Here is a 14,790-nt window from a genome sequence, read left to right as displayed (position 1 = left end):
AACAATCATAGATTTACAGAGAAATTGCAGATAGAGTTTCCAGAAAGCCCACCCCCCAGTTTTCTGTATTACTATCATCTTACGTGAGTGTGGTACTTTTGTTACAACTAATGAACCAGCTTTGACAGGTCATTGACTGAAGTCCATCCTGATTCTGATTTTATTTCCCCCAAATGCCCTTTGTGTGCTCCAGGATCCACGTCACATGGACTGGTCACGTCTCCCTGGGCTCCCTCCACTGTGATACTTTCTAAGGCTTTCCTTGTTTGGATGACCTTGATAGTTTGTAAGACACACATCAGGTATTTTATAGAATATTGCTCAATTTGGGAATTTGATATTTCTCTGGGATGAAGACTATTCATGGTATAGTTTGAATAGTTGAAAAAATAGCTGAATTATGTTCATCTATTTCCTACTCAAAAACTTAAGTAATTTAAAAGAGCTGAGGGAACTAGGAAGAAGAAAACAGAGAGGAAAGAGGGAGGAGGGGAAGGAAAGAGAGAGGGAGGAGAGGCTTTGGTGTGGGCTGGCCCAGCCTGGGCTCCCACTCTGGCCAGTGATCCAGCTCCCAGAGCTGGGCTTGCCTGGCAGCCCGAGGGACCCTCGTGGAGGGATCTCCATCACCCCCTAGCCAGCTCTGGTTTGTCCCTGGGCTGGATGTGGGGAGAACAAGAGACTGGAGAGTCCTTTTGATACCGGGGTTCCTTGGACTAGAAGCCCTGGGAAAGGTGCCAGGGAGGAGGAGGAGGGGGCGATCTGCTCCATTTGAATGGAGTCAGGATGAGTAGGTTCCAGACACAAGCTCAATAGTGTCTGACCTTACAGTGGAGCCCAAGGGGGAAGCTGTGCAGGCCAGGGCTGGGTGGGTGGGAGGAGCAGAAGGGGGATAAGGTGCAGAGGGCTATGCCAGGCCCTGGTGCAGTGGTGGCAGTCATGCAGGGCCTTCTGGTGGCTGGAGGTGGGGGAGGGAGGCCTGAGGTGAGGGCACCCTGGTTTAGGGCAGCCATGAGTTGAAAAGGAGGCTCTGCACTTGGGTTTGGCCCCAGGGTTCTGGGACTAAAGGATAGGTCCAGGAGTGGGCGTGCTGAAAGCTGCTCCAGGAGGGCCTTGGGCAGTGCCTGTGGGGGTCGAGGGCTGGGCAGCAACCTGGGGCTGTGGCTGGTCTGAGGCTGCGGAGGTTCCCACAGTGCCCTGAGGTTCAGGCTGCTGCAGTCACAGCTGCAGCAGATTCTGTGAGGGCCTGGCTCGTCCTCCTGAATGTGCCCCAGCCCATCGGGTGCCTGCCATGCCTGCAGTGCCTGCATCTGGGGCTGCTGCTCCAGCTTCTGCTGCTGAACCTGCTTGTGGTTCAGGAGGACCTGCCAGAAACTGCCAGCCAAGCTGCTCTGGCAGGACCCTCATCCCCTGAGGCCCACGACGATCTTTTTGTACAAGTACAGGAGCACAAGTAGACACACTTTGGGGGGGGGGCAGCAGGGAGGACATGTGGGGTAAGTACACACTGCCCAGGAAGCCCTGGCCGATGAGGTGGTAGAAGTGTTTGAGCATCTCCAGGCCCCTGTGGGTGAAATGGAACTGGACCTTCCTTGAGTTCCAGAGCACAGGGCCCAGTGTGGGCAGCAGCTGCTTGGGGATGAGATTCGTGATCAGCCCCCAGGCCTCTGCTGTTTTCTGGTTCCCTCCATGTTCCACGTAGACCCGGCAAGGCAGTCAATGGGCCCTGGTGTTGAGGTGCACAGAGGTGGGTTTGAACTTCCTCTGCAAAGTGTAGACCTGCAACATCAGAACCCACTCCAGCCAGGAGTTTGTTGGAGACTGACTGCTGCCCACTGAGGGCCAAGACCCCTACCTGGGCTGGGGGAGGGCCACTCACCCCGACTTGGGCCGCCTTGCCTTCCATGAGTGGAGCCCCATGCTGCGCAGTGGGCACCAGGCCCTGACCAGGGGCCACTGTGGACTGGGTCTTTTTAATGGTTTCCAAGTCCTTTTCTATGCTGTTGAAGTTCTCTCTGAGTTCATCTACTCTCCCCCTCAGTTCATTGAGCATACTTATAACCAGTGTTTTGAACTCTGCATCTAGTAAATTTCTTGTCTCCATTTTGTTGAGTTCTTTTTCCAGAGCTTTGTTCTCTTCTTTCCTTTCACTCATGTTTCTTTGTTTCCTCAAGTTGGCAGCCGCCCTGTGTTTGGTTCCAAGTATCAGGTAGGGCTGCTTGTCTCCTGGGCTTGGGAGAGTGGCCTAAGGCAGTAGGTGTCCTGCAGGCTCCAGTAGCTCAGCCTCCCCAGTCACCCAAGCTGGGCACTCCAGGTGCACACTCTCCTGTTGCAGTGGAGCCTTGCTTGCTGGTGGCACGTGAAAGGGGGGAGTTTACACCCAGGCCAGTTGGCTGCAAGGACTGCCTGCCACCACCCAATAAGACCAGCTGTGCAGGGGCCCCACTGACAGAGTAGGACTTACTTCAGCAGGGCTCTGCTGCCCACTCAGTTCACCCCTTGAGCATGTCCCCCGTGGAGGAGGTTAAGGTGTGCTTTGACGTGATCTGAAGCTGTCCACTGGGTGTACTGGCTCTGGGGCCTCCTGGGAGATGCAGGCCAAAGTCAACGGCTACCTGTGTTCTTCCTAAGTGCACCGGACTAGAGCTGCAAAGCAATGTGCAGATGGCTGGTATTTGGGCTGGGCTGGGCTGGGAGGTACCCAGGAGAGGCCAAGCTGTAAACCACAGCTGGCTGCAGCTAGTGCTGGGCCTGGGGCCACGTAGCAAGAGGAATGAGGCACGCTGCGGCCAGCTGCTGCTCCTTTGAGAGATTTTAGCAAAGTCTGAAGTGGCCAAGACAGGCCACTCTTATGGAAAAGCCACTGGGAACAGCTTCAGTAGACATGACTCTGGGTGGGGCAGAGACTCAAGTATGGGAAGAACCTGGTGGCTTTTTGAAGGAAACACTTACCAAAGGAACAATGGCCTCTGCCAGGTCCTGATGCCAGATAACTCAGTTCCTCCCCATATGTCCTGGCACCCTTGGAGCTGCTGCTCTCTCAGTGCTGGAACTCAGAGTACGTGAGTCATATTAAGTCCGAGCGTCAGCCCTTGAAGAGCAACTGCCTGGGACTCCAAGAGTCTTCTGTCTCCCTCAGCCTCGAGTTCCTCCAGTTTTACATCTCGAAGTTACAGGGACTTCCCTTCCCAACACTGGAGCCTTGAGTTGTGGGCCTGGTGTGGGTCTGGGACCCCTTGCTCCTTTGGTGGATCTCCGCAGCCAAGATAGCCCATTTTTATCTGTCACTTGTGGGTGTGGGAACCTCCAGTTCCTTGTCTCCTCCCCACCTACCAGTCTCAATGTGGCTTCTTCTTTAAATCTCTGAGTGGATTCCATTCAGCTAGTTCTCATGCAGTTCTGAAAGATGGTTGTTCTGTAGCTTCGGTGTAATTTTGATAGGGTTGAGGGAGCTGGGCTTCCGTTTTGGGACGGGGATCACTTCTTTGCCTTCCTCAGCCAGGTCAAATGTCCCCTTCTCTGCCAACCTAACAGCTATTTCTTCCCTCAATTTCTCCCCCACTCCTTACCTGGGGGAAGTAGGCACTTTTTCCTCTGGGCTCATTTACTCTCAAAAAAACCCAAAATCATCACTGTAGGATTGTGCGGGACATGGCTCTCCCACCACTGGTGATGGAAGGCTTGGCCAGAGAGCCCCTGGCCAGAAGGGATGTGTTGTTTTGGAAGTAGATTATGAACTCCCTCCTTATCCCTTTTTGGGGGTGGCTTCCAGTCCTGTTACTGCTTCTTGCACTTCTCTTTCTGCACGAACACACTGAGATAACACAGTTTAGAGTCACGTGTAGGATTCGTGCCTGCTTTATCTGAGACTCAGAGGTGTGGCCACCATCAGTGCTCCCTGTAATGTGAGTAACGAAGGCTGTGCCTGCCCCATCCAGTCCTCCTTGTGGTTTTTTTGGCTTTATTGGAATAGGCAGTCAAGATCTCAGGGCTCAGCCTCCTGCATAGCAGTCACTATTAGAATGACCCTTCATCTATAGATGCCAAACTCAGAGTGACCTGCCCAAGTTCGAGCCTCTGGTAACAGCAGACAGGATTCCATCCCGAGTCAGACAGCTGTGCTGGCCTCTCACCCCCAGTGGCACTACCCAAAAGTGTTTCCCCGCTTTACACCCCTTAAGATAATTTTGAAAAATTTCTACACACTTCCTCGCACGATGGTCAGTTGATATCTCAACTTTCTCATTACAAACTAGTTACAAAGGATGCAATTTCCAATATGTTACATATGATGATTTTTTAAACTGCATATATGATTTTTAACATGCATCCAATGAAATCAAAACATTCCGTGGATTTTGTAGGTTTTCATTGGATCTCAAAACACCAACCCTTCCAACACCTTGTCTGCAGATGCCCGGCCTCCAGAACGGCAAGGGAATGAATGTCTGTTGCTGAAGTCCCCCAGTCAGTGGTACTTTGTTACGGCAGCCAGAGCTGCTCCAGGTCTCCTGACTCCAGAACATCTCTCTCCAGGGGCAAATACTGAAGTGGACATTCCTGTAGTGCCCATGACTGATGGAGGAAGTCTGGGGAGCCTGTGGGAAACCCGGGTGTGTGGTGCTGTGTCCTAGACTCTGGACCACGTGCCGTGGCCCCTGAGCCGCTCAAGGGGAATTGCCCACGTGCCTGAGGGTGAAGGCCAGGAGCTGCGGGAAATGTCTGCACCTCCCGGTTGCCAGGAGCCCGGATTTTTCTTTTCACCCCCCACCTCTCCCTTCACTTCCACCGCATCCACGGTCACCGTCTCACCTGCTTGGCACAGGCTGCACGCAGGTGGCACCTGTTTTTTTCTCAAACGGTTCTCAGCCGTCACTGCTCCCTTTGGAGGAAGTCGGGGTGAGAGGGTTCCAGACCCCAAGTTCACTGTGACTGTCAACTCTGTTCCAGTTCTCTCTGCCTTAAAAAAATGGTAATAAAACACATACAAAACATAGAGGGGGTCAGGAGGCTGGGTGAGGGGAAAGGCCAGGGGGAAGCAGGGGTTGGGGGGCGCGGCCCGTCCGGGGAGGAGGCTCGCCTGTGGTACCTTGGGAGGTGGCAGAAGCTTCCCTGGCTGGGCCCCTTTCCCACCAGGACTTGGTAACGAGGTAGGACTTGGCTGAGGGCCACGCGGCTCATCTCATTTTTCTGGCTCTGACAAGCCAGAGGCCAGGGCGCAGCCCGCTGGGCAGGTCCAGGGAGGCTCAGGGAGGCCGCGTGGAGGGAGGGAGCAGATTTCTGCAGACACGCCCCGTGGGAAGCAGCCAGTCATTCTCTGTCGTCTGTCCAGGGCAGGGGGAGGCCACGGCCTCCCCACTCATTCTGACTGGACGTGTGGATGTGTGAGTCAGCCTGTTGTTTCTGGAAGCTTCTGAGAGTCATTGCTGTGAATGGTGCTGACGGAGCTCTGAGAAGGAAGGCCGCACCCCGACCGGCTGGACGCTCTGTCCTCCTCCGCAGTGCGGCCGGAGCAAGCTGCTGCAGAGGCCGACCTGGCCTTGCCTGGGTGCTGGCTGCCAGCGCCAGCAGCTCCTGCCATCACCGAGATACAGGCCAAAGCCCTTGTCTGCCCCCTTGACTTCCGACCTCTCAAGGTCACCTCTTCCCACCGCTCACCACCCTCAACACAACCTCTACACTCCCTTCCACCTCCCCCAGCGAATTCCTCCAGGGCCTATCAGGTCAGAGAGGCCCCCTGGCCCCTGGTGAGGGCAGCCTCCCTGCCCCATATTCTCATGGCTCTTGCTCCCCTGACCTTATCGCTTATCCCAGTTCAAGGTCTTTCCCACTGGACTGTGGGCACCACCTCACACAGGCTGTGCTGTCGGCTGTGCAGAGCCCGCGGCAGGGCCCAAGCATCTGATGACGGAAAAAAATTCTTCTCAGCTCTGCCGTCATTGCTTGTCTGTCTTAAAGGGACTGTGGTTGGCTCAGGCCCATAACCTCGACTTCTGGTCTGATCAAAGACCTGTTCCCTAGTTCCAGAGACATACAGGCTCTGATTCAGGAACCAAATGGGCCTTTCCATGAGCTGGCTAGAGAGGTCCATTGCCCACTCCCCACATATAGGTGGGGAGGACCTGTAGGAGAGGAAGGGGTTACAGAACTCACCTTGAAGGCTCTCCTAATCTGCCCCCCTGACAGGTGAGACAGGTGGTGGCGGGTGTGGTCCCAGCAGCCCTGGGGCCCCGAGGAGCTAGACCTGCCCCTACCCTGCACAGCCCTGGAACAGGACAGTGGTTTTGCTTTCGGTTCCAACAGGTGTATTGGCAGTGACGGGGGCCACCGCGTGCATCCTGGCATCCAAGGCCGTGTTAGGGCCCAGAGTCATGAGGCCACTCTTCACAAGGCTAATGGGCGCCGTGGTTCTAACCCACAGGAGTCAGGAACCAAGGGGCTGGGCTGCTTAAACATTCATCCTCTCAAAATTTATCACCAAAATCTGCTCCCGCACCTGTACTTCAAACATAATATTTGTGCCTGAAATTGCACAACTACATTGTGGCAAAGTTGCGCCATCTGGCTCATAATTTAAGGCTTAGAGACTCTAACTACTTTGGTGACAGTCTGATGGCTGAAGGGAAAAGGTCCGATTACAAAGGGGCATTTACTGGGGGGTCTGGGCACCTTGCACACACATACCCCAGAGGCACTCAGTGAGCGCTGGTGGAATGAATGAATGAGGCAGAGCTTGTCATCCTGAGCCGGTGGGTCTTTTTCTACTCAGAGGTTTGTCCCTAATTATCACACAGAGCAGGTTTTTGCTCATTGAAGGGAAGTGGGGAGTTGGCCACAGTGAACAGATTCACCCTTACAGTCTTTAAGTCCATAGAGCCAAAGAGGGGTGCAATCCAGAATCTTCTAGAACATTGCTTTTCTCCTCAAAGGGAAACAGTCAACAAGTGCTGGCCTGGGTAGAAGGTACATGTAGAAGGAAAACAGTCCACTTGGTCCACAGAAATGGCTGAAACCGGTACTTCCACTCTCCCGTCCTGTCGGGCAGGGTCTACCGGAAGGGGGCCCTGTGTTTCACCCAACGGATATTCAACTGAGTGCGGCATGAGGTAGCCACTGGGATTGAAGTGGTGAACCCAGAATGGCTTTCTCACTGAGATATTAAGTAGGTATGAAGGAGGCAGTAAGGTTTAAGCTGGAGTTCCAAGGACGAGTTCTCTGTTGCAGACAACAGAACCCACTCTAGCTGGTTAAGCAGAAAGGGGTTTGTTACAGAGTGAAGATTGGTTCATTACAGAACTTCCAGGAGGCCTAGGGGACCACACTTGGATGCCACAGCGGCCAGGACCGCCCAACCAGGAAGACGCCCAGCCACGCCATGGACTGTTCCTGTGGGAGACCTTCCTGCTGCCACCACCGCCTGCCTCTGACATCCGTTCTGCCTAACCTGCTGCTGCAGAAGAACCAAGTCCTTGCGTGGGGCCTGCCGATTGCACACAACTGCCATCCAAGTCACGAGAGGGTGCTCAGAATCCTGCCAGAGCTGGGGTCATGCATGGAGCGCTGGCTTTTGGGAGGCCCGGGAAAAGGAGTTTGAGCTTCCCAGATGCCACAGAGAAGCCCTCTAGAGGAAGGTGGCAGGGGGTCCCAAGGGATCAAATCTATGCTCTCGCCACAACACACATGGATATGTTAACAACATCTAGTGGTGTGACTATGGAAGATGTTTGTTTTCTTTCATTGCAATTAATGCATTTTATTTTGTTTATTTTTACTTTCCCCCAATTTTTATAAATCTGTAATAGTCACAAAGCAAAAGGCAAAAGCCAACAGAGCTATCTTCAGAAGAAAAAACCTCTAAGGAAAGGACACAGGACGAAGTTCTGGGGAGGAAGGGCTTCCCATCCCAGTGTGGAGGGAGGGCCCAGAGCCACCTTGTGCAGCTTCGGACCATTTGGTAACTTGTACCCAGAGCTCCGTAAGCATCATAAGAATCATCTCTAAGAAGTTAAAGAGCAGATGGCCCTGGGATGAGCTTCCTTCACTTGCCTTACTTTGTCATCCACTACCTTCCCCCCTGCCTGCCTTCCCCCTGGGGCAGACACACAGGGCTGGAGGGGGGGGGGTCCACCCGTAGGGCCGCCTGGCTACCACAGATGAGAATAAGTCTACCATGACTTGATCTGCTTGGGGAGGAAAGTGGCCGATTTCTCAAAGAAGAAGGGCCAAGAGCCTTTTCCTCAATGGGCTTTTATTGGGTTCATTTGCACAGGAATACAGGTAAAGCTCGTTAATCATTGTTAAGCAGTAAGGATCAAACAATAGATAGCAAAGAATTCTGAGGGCCTACTTTGAGTCCAGGTCAGATAGCTAAGGGGCCATAAACTCACTTGCTGCTCGGACCTTTATCATTCAATTGAGAGCATTCAAAACCAAGCAGGTTTCACAAAATTTTGCATATTTTTTTCTTAGGCCTGATCATCCAGGGAACCTCCCTTTCCAGCACAGGGCTGCACCACCCTCTGTCATTGTTTCAGGCTTAAGTCAGGCAGGGGAAGTAAGGCAGCTAAGAGATTAGCAGACTTCTCCCAGATAGAATGAGGACTCAGGCTATGTCAAAGCCGAGGGGTGAGGGTCCATCACCCCCTTTTGCTGTAGCCGCCCAAGTCCTTCCCTGGGGCCTCCACGTGATTATGCCTGTCTTAGGAAATTCCCCCTTGGGAAATCTTACCTGTCATTGGCTAACCAATCAAGCATTGGGGGCCAGTTATGAAAAAAGAGCAGAAGCAGCATTTCTGCCAGGGAGATAAGCTTTGTCTGCTTAGTGGCTTCTGGTCCGAAGGTCACTCACTCAGCCTTAGCCATGGAGGGAGGGGGGGTTTACAGTCCCTGAAACCAGGCAGGGCAGTTACCAACAGGGCTCCATGGTCAGAAGGGTCCCGCACTGGGCTTAGTGCTCTGCGGACACCAACTCAAAGTGCTTCATGAGTTGACCTTGAATTTGGGCTTTGTGAGTGGAAGCCCAAGGTAGTGTGAGCAGAGAGACTTGTGCACTGCAGTCCTTGCAGAGCCATTGGCCCGCAGCTTTCTCACAGGTGCAGTGCCCCGTGACACAGAATTCCTGTGGACCCATGACTGGTCACAGGTCAGTGGGACTCGAGGTGAAGAGAGGTAAGCACCTTACCTCTAAAACTAGGTCAGCATAATCAATAAAATATAATTATGTAATAGAAATAGAAAAAAACAAAACCAGGTTGGAGTGATCCCAGACCCACGAGGTCATACTTTCTGTTGGAACCAGTTTGCTTCAAATGCAGAGAAGGGCAATGGCATTCTAAGAAATGTGAATGACCAGGGAATTCTACTATATGCTTTCTGTTTTTTTGGTTAAAGTATTGGGGTGGCATCGGTTAATAAAATTATACAGGTTTCAAGTGTACAGTTGTATGATACATCATCTATATATTGCATTGTGTGCCCACCGCCCAAAGTCGTATCTTCATCTGTTTTAAGAAACTCGAATGACCAAGGAATTCTATCTACCGTGTGCTTTTTCACTCGTGTCCCTTCCCTCCGTTGGCGAGCTGCTTCCTGCTGAGAATGATAACCGGGAAGGAAAGAAAAAACATTCCATCTCTTTTCTGTTCTTTCTTGCTCACCAGTAAGCCCACGGCAGTCAGTGCAGGTAGAATGTGTACATATCAAGAAGTGAAATAAAAACAGTTGAGTTAGTTTTATGGGGCATTTCCACTTTCTGGTAAGAATGAAACATTTGCATATACAGACAAAATACGAACTGTGTCATTTCATCGACTCTGCATACAAGTTAAACGCTCCCATATTTGCATTTAAAATGGCACTGCACAATATAAAGATAAATGGTGAAATTCATACTCATAGTTTTGAATTTTAATCTTTTTTTACTTAAAATATTAACTAGCAAACAAAAAAACACCATGAGAATTTGAGAAGTCATCAGAAAAACTGCAGCAGAAAAGAAAAAGCTTTCAATCTTAATACTGTTGTTGCCACTTTTCCCTCTTGTTTTGAATGAGGGGCCCTGGGTTTCCATTTGGCGCGGGGCCCTCCAGATTATGCACTGCACCCTGCCCCCCATCTCCAGCTACGAATGTTACTGTTTTTTAAGCTTATGCAGTGACAAAGAGGTGGCGCTCCTGGAAGTCCCACTCACTTCGGGTGGGATGCAAAATGGTACAGGACTTCAGCATTCAGTCTGACCGTTTCTTATGAAGTTATCTATACACGCCTCCCCTAAAACCCAGTTCCTAGGCATTGATCTAAGTGCAATGAAAACTCACATTCACACAAAAGCCTGTATGTTAATATTTATAGTGGGGTTATTCATGAATACCTCAAACTAAAAACGACCCCATGTCCTCCTACTGGGAAATGGATAAACAAACTGCAGTGCATCTGTGCAGTGAAATATTTCTCGGCAGTAAAAAGTAGCTGCCCACAGACACACAGCCACAATGAGGATGAACACCAAGCACCTGAGCTGAGTGAAAGAAGCCAGGCCCCAAAGGCTCACACTGTATGATTCCCTTATAGGACATTCAGGAATGGGCAAATGTTTAGGGAAAAGTAACAGATCAGGGGGTGCCAGGAGCTGGGGGCTGGGGGAAACGTGTGACACCAGCAGGGCCTCGGGAACTGTTGCAATGCTGGAAATAGTCTGTGTCTCCATCGTGGTGGTGGTTACATGACTGTATTCGTCTCTGAACACTCACAGAGCCATACGATGACATGGATGCATTTTGCTGCATCTAAGTTACATCTTAACTTTTAAAAGCTTCTGCAAATCTGCTAGCCCAGAAATGGAGCCCCTGTGGTTCTTCTGCAGGCCAGAAATCTCTAGCAATGGACTGGAACTAGGAAGTATGGAAGCTGGGAGAGCAAGGGGACTTTGCCACTCTGGTCCCCTGAGAATTACGCTGTGGTTTTGCTGGGTGCCAAGGATGAGCCCACTGCAGACAGCCCTGGAAAGGCTGCTCCCTTGCTGAGCAATTGAGGAAGGACCTGTGGGCGGGTGGGTGGGCGGGGTTTAGGGCACCTGGCTGGGCACTTGTTTCCTCTCCCACCCCATGTCCTCACTTGCCAGCAGAAGCAGCAGCTGTCAGGGCTCCTTGCCTGCCTGCACTGAGCTGATTACAGGCAGAATGGATTGATCAGTGTTGACAGCGAGGTATTCATCCATCTAGTTAATTATGCCAACTAATTTTCAACTTAATTGTATGTCTCAGGTCACTGGGTAACGGGGCTGTACAATTTTTGTGCCACTGCAGGCCTGGACGGGGAAGGGAAAAGGCGGCAGCTGCTCCGTGAGGCCGAACCGGCACTCAGTTCCTCCAGGTTCCTGGGCCCCCAGCCCAGGCTCTCAGCCCTTGGCTCCCCCAGACAAGCTCTGCTGCATAAGCCGGCTCCTGCCCCAGGACCTCCTAGCCGTCCACTCACCTAACAAGCATCGATTGAGTGCCGACTCTAGGCCAGCCCCAAACTGGGATAGGCATTGGGTGGAGAGGTCCGAAAAGCTAAGTCATGACTTGGCACAGTTTAAAGAAGGGGATTCTCACTTAAACCAGCAATTATGAGACAGTCCAAATTCAGGTGGTACATCTTCAGCAGGGGTATCACAGGAGCAATTCTATGCTCTCCTCATTGCATCCTATCAGGTGGCTCAAGCTTTCGGTGTGTCCCATTGTGGACAAGGACCCCTCTGACCACTTGACTAGGGTGTCTGACAAGCTCCTACGCTGTAAACCTTCAACTGCATCAACCATGTGGAAAGCTCAGAAAGAAAGACCGGCGCTGCCTTAGGCTGAAGTGCGGAGCAGAAATGGGGCAAGGCTGGGTCACATATTCCCCTAGCCTTCTCTTTTAGATCTCACACCCTTTGGGGTTCATCCCATAAAAGAGGCAGAAGGTTCAGTGGTTAGTAAGGGGACTCCAGGACCAGACCACCCACGTATAGCTCCCAACAGTGCTGCTTGCCGGCCAGGTGACCTCGGGCGAGTTAGGTATCTGACCTCTGGGCTGCAGTTTCCTTCATCCATGAGAAATGGTAATAGCACAAACTCATGGGGCTGCTATGGGCATTGAGTGAGTTAACACGTGCAAGACGCTGAGAAGAGCACCTGGTACACTGGACATGCCCCATGAAGGTCAGCTGTTACTATGTGGATGGAAAGATGAAGCCCAGGGAAGTGACTTCCCCAAGGTCACACAGTATCTTAGGCACAATCTGAACGCAGCTTTGCTGGTTCTGACGCACGGAGGCTTCTTTGCTGTTGTACATTCTAGGAATGAAATGCCGTGGGGGAGACGAGACAGAGCCCCCAGCACTTGGCAGGAGCAGAGGAGGAATAATTAGGAAATGCTCGCTTACGCAGGTGGGAATCGTGAGAGACCTTGAACTCTTGAGAAATGTTCGAGTGAGTTGTGGAGGTGGAGGCAAAGATTTCTTGCTGAGAGGAGGGGCTGAACGAAGGCAGGGGACTGACTGGACCTCCCGCATGGATGAGGGTCAGTCGCCCCTAGACCAGTGTTGCTCGGTCTCAGCACTCTCGAATTGGGGACCAGGTGGTTCTTGTCAGCTGTCGCCTGCATTGTGAGATGTGGCAGCATCCCTGGCTCACACCCAGTTGATGATGTAGCATGACCCCTGAGTGTGACAACCAAAAATGTCTCCATGCCCGCTGGGTGGGAGGACCCAATTTTCCTAATAAAGGAACCCCCAACCCCACTCATCTGCTAATAGGAGCCTGTCTTCTCCTCCTTTTTCTCGTTATCAGGTGCACTCAAGGGCAGAAAAGACTATACACGTCAGGCCACGAGGCAGAGAAGGCAAATCCTTCATAATCCTCAATTCCCAGAGCTGACAGGTCCTTTGAAGGTGTGGCTCACCAGCTGGCCAGCCTTCCTGGCGCAGACACAATCCCAGGTGGGGGAATTTGTTATTTCAGTCAGTGGACCCAGCAGGAATGATCACAGGGCTGGGGCTACAGAGGAGAAGAGGTGAGGGACCACACTGGGGAGAATCTCTGGCCAGCCATGTGACTTTGAGGACAGTCACTTCCCCTCTCTGGGCTGCAGTTCACTCATTAGTAAGCTGGGGCACTTGACATACATCCAAGATTCCTTGCAGATAAGAGGGCGGTTCCCAGCCCCCAGTAAAGAGCCCTGTGATCAATTAGTCGTGTCTGCCAGGAGCGCAGGAAGGGGGGTTAGAGGAGACAGTGTGTGTGTGCTGCCTATTCTAAAGGACTCAATAGTCTTGGCACGGCATCGAGGGGACAATAGGGAGAAAGAGCTTATTACGTCTGTCCTCTCAAAGGTTCCAGGTATTGTGATGAAGAGATAAAATAGAATAAAGGAAAAGTTATGCAAGGTCATGAGTTGAATTCCTTCAATGTCCTTCAAAAGAGAAGAAGAAATTCTCTTAAAATTCGTTTTATTTGGACTGTGCTTTTGAAAATATTACTCTACTACTGGACTGAGCCACACGGGCCATGGCTTTGGGGAGGGTACCAATGCTTTTAGCAGTTTTCCGCCAAAGAGTACATATACTGATAGGAGCCTTTGAACTGAATAATAGGAGCCTTTGAACTCTGCTTCATTCGTAGATAGAACTAATTACCGCATTCTGTTTCTGTGTCCTTGAGCTCTGTTTCTGCCCCGTAGACAGAACTAATTACCGCATTCTGCTTCTGTATCCTGCTTTGCCACGTAGATAGGAAGACCCCTAATCTATATATTCCCCAAGAATCTTTTGTTCAGGGCTCAGAATTTGGAGACTGACTCCTCTGGGCCCATGCATGTAAAAGGAATAAACCTCGTACTCCAGAAACCCTCGGTGTCTGGTCGCTTCATTTCCCGTAACAATACCACAGAGAGACCTCGCTCCTCCTGCACTGGCTGCTTGAAGGCCGCACAGCCCTTGGTTTCCGGCGTAGCTGTCTTAGCAGATATTGGCAGTGCCCTGCTGTTCTCCCATTGGCACTTACCGCTCCCACCGTCTCCCTCTGTTCTCACCTGTGCCGCCTCCTGCAGGCTTTCTCTGGCTTCGCGGATGTGCGTGGTGAGCCCACCGGGCAGGCCAGCAGAGTGGGGAATCCATGGGGCTCCGGGAGCAGCCCTCGACCTGGTAGATAAAGCCTGTGGCTTTCTCAGCCTTTGGGTAAAAAGAATCTGAGATGTGTTCTACACTACCCCCCCCCCCCAGAGGCCCTGGCGGGACTGGACCCTACACGTGTTCATAACCCCACAGGGGTGACCTGCTCATTAACACGCCCCAGAATGGCTCCCTGCCCTTCCTGCCTCACTCTCCCCTCCCCCATCTGTGCTTCTGGGGATCATCTCCCAATTGGCAACCTTTGTATCTGCACCATCTGTGGGTCCTTGTCTGTGGTTTACATATCCGCAAATTCAACCAACCACTGATCAAGCATTTTCAAAAAAAGATAGAAAAATGTGACATTGTTTCTGACTATGTAAGTTAGGCCTACAATGGATGCTTCTGTATTGACATGGGCAGACTTTTTTCTTGTCTTTATTCCCTGAATAATACAGGATAACAACTATTTACATAACATTTGCATTGTTGCGGGTGCTAGAGATAATCTAGAGATTTAGAGTATAAAGGAGGGACATTGTGCCTGTGTTATATGCAAATACTATCCCATTTCATACAAGGGGCTTGAGCATCCACAGATTTGGGTATCTGGGGGGGTCCTGGAACAAATCCCTTGTAGGTATAGGGGGATGGCCACACTTGAA

The 14,790-nt window shown here is 51.6% G+C and overlaps 1 pseudogene; it reads right to left on the bottom strand.

Moving 5' to 3' along the window:
- Positions 1-756: 756 nt before the first annotated feature.
- On the bottom strand, positions 757-2,763 carry LOC119064673 (mediator of RNA polymerase II transcription subunit 25-like; annotated as a pseudogene).
- Between the last annotated feature and the right edge of the window lie 12,027 nt (positions 2,764-14,790).

This window comes from Artibeus jamaicensis, unplaced genomic scaffold, assembly GCF_021234435.1.
Source record: "Artibeus jamaicensis isolate MK-2021 breed Jamaican fruit bat unplaced genomic scaffold, CSHL_Jam_final scaffold_916, whole genome shotgun sequence".
Taxonomy (NCBI): domain Eukaryota; kingdom Metazoa; phylum Chordata; class Mammalia; order Chiroptera; family Phyllostomidae; genus Artibeus; species Artibeus jamaicensis.
The sequence above is the reverse complement of the archived record's forward strand: the minus strand, read 5'-3'. Positions and strand labels throughout refer to the sequence as shown.